This window comes from Triticum dicoccoides, chromosome 7B (assembly GCF_002162155.2).
Source record: "Triticum dicoccoides isolate Atlit2015 ecotype Zavitan chromosome 7B, WEW_v2.0, whole genome shotgun sequence".
NCBI classification, from domain to species: domain Eukaryota; kingdom Viridiplantae; phylum Streptophyta; class Magnoliopsida; order Poales; family Poaceae; genus Triticum; species Triticum dicoccoides.
The window spans coordinates 555,407,782-555,410,192 of record NC_041393.1 but is presented as its reverse complement, the minus strand read 5'-3'; positions in this window follow the sequence as shown (position 1 = coordinate 555,410,192).

The window sequence follows — 2,411 nt, the reverse complement described above, 5'->3', positions numbered from 1 at the left end:
GTCGGAGGGGCGAGGGGGTGGCTGTGGCCGCGGCTATGGCGAACGACGATGACGGGCTCCGTTCGAAAGTGAGCAAAGAAGGGGGAGGGGGTCCAGAGAGAGAGGGAAGAGACGCAGGGGGTCGAGGGAAGTGCCTGGCGATGCGAGGGAAGGTCCAGGGCGACGGGAGGACCGCCAGGCAAGGTGGAGGTGGCGCGCGCGCGGCGAGCACAAGCCCTCCTGCCTACAGGCAGGAGGTTGAAGACGGTGGGGGGACTGGGCTGGGCCAGCTACAGTGCTGGGCCACAGCTAGGCTGCACAAGACCTGGGTCAGCCAGGTAAGGCCCAGATAAGTCCCTTCCTTTTATTTCCTGTTTTTCTTTTCTTTCTGTAGGTTTGTGGCTTTTCTAAAAATGCTTAGGAACTTCCAAGAATCATGAAACTGCTCATGCCCACGGTATAGAATATATCCAATAGTAAACATTTTAGTTTATGATTATTTGGACATTTAAAATATTTTATAGCATTTAAATGTCCAAATGCAAATAACATATGATTTAATCCAGTGACCTTAGGATGTCCTAGAATATTGTGCACCATTTTTTCAGAGGTTCTAGACCAAGGCAAAGGTGATGAACAATTTAGAAGGCATTTCGGGTTCATTGGAAAAGATTTTAGTAAACCCTAGTTGGATCAAGGGGGTGCTCGGGGTTTCTGTCATCCCCATTTCAATTTTCTGTGAAAATTGAACATGGTGCATCACCAAAGGCTAGCACTAGGCATTACCAGAGCCAGGGATGTTGTGGCACCCCGGCTCAGAGCGACCGGTTTACCATGCATTGCCAGCCCAGAGACCATGTCTTCTGGCAACACACAACATCTTGGTACAGAAAACAACTGCTATATTGATGCTAGCGGATCAGAGTTTATATTACAATAGGGGTTGCGGCCAAGCGGCACACAGGGTGCGGCTGAACAATATGTACATTATTTAGTGAACAGAAAGGGGCCTCGATTATAACAACTATGCGGCAGTGAAACAACGTTGTAGCGGAACTCCATAGCACAGGGACACCGATGTGGACACGATCTAGACTCGAGCAACACTCCTTTCCAACGAGACTTTCCTGAAATCTGGCATGACACGCCAGGTCAGTACATTGAATGTACATGCAAGCTCACAACAGGCATAATCATAATGACAAGCAATATCATGATAATTAACCAATTAATAATGCAATAATGTTCCAACATGCTGTGATCATGCTCTTGTGATAAACGTCCCTCGGGACCGACTTACCAACCGTGGTCGTTCTCGGATCACAAACAAACCACCATCACGGTCTTGACCAGAGTAACTCGTGATCCTTACTGCGATCACAACCACGATCCATATTTGGTCTCGAACATCTCGATGGCCTTTCCGCCATCATCAATAGTGCAAACTTCATAACTTAGTGTGCAAGTTTATTAAACGTTGACTCATGGTGGGACCTACTATGAGGCGTCCGTGACCGTGGACTCGGCTATCGATAGATTATACACTCTGCAGAGGTAGCACATTGTACACACACCACGAAACCCATGGCCTCGCACTCCCATTCGGGTGGAGCAACGGTATTCCGATGAAACCCCTCCATTGCCATGACACTCTCCTGACTACTCCGACCCAATCCCAACGGGCTAGTCCTGGGTGGCCCCGTGTCTACCAAAGACACAACAACCACCGTCGTGGCCAAAACGATCCCACTCGGGGACCCGATACCATAATCTCAACAACGGGCACACAAGATTATGCCTGCTTACCGGGCCAGGGTAAGCATGCCATAACCTTCCCTAATTGGAGGCACCGACCAGCGGCATGTCAATGGACCTAATCAAGGCCTTCCCACAAAACCAAATGTGGTTGCACAGAAAAAAAACTTGATTCAGCGGCACCATGACCCAGTCAACTATATATTCAAGTTGAGTTATATTCAGGTTCAACTTAAAATGAAAATGACCGGTGTCATTGCATGCCATGAAATGCAATACTACACATGCATCACATATTAACGAAAATGACTGATTTCAACCATATTCACACTAAGCATAAACATCAACAACTTATATTACTTTCCTTGGTCAGGGTAACTCGCACTTTAACAAGATATTTTGCAGCAAGTTTTATTATTTTACTCAAGCAAGAAAATAACATCGATAAATTTCTCATATGCATAGCAAAGATTATACTATCATCACCACAAGCAAATCCTAATTTCTTTACCAACCAAGCTAGGTTCAAACATTCTGTAAGTCAAGTAAAATGGCTAAAGAAGCACTTAACAGAATATTTTCTATAAAATTTTACTATTTTATTTGTGCAAGAAAATAACTTTAAGTAATTACTCTTATGCATAACAAATCATTTTATCATTACCACAAGTAGATCT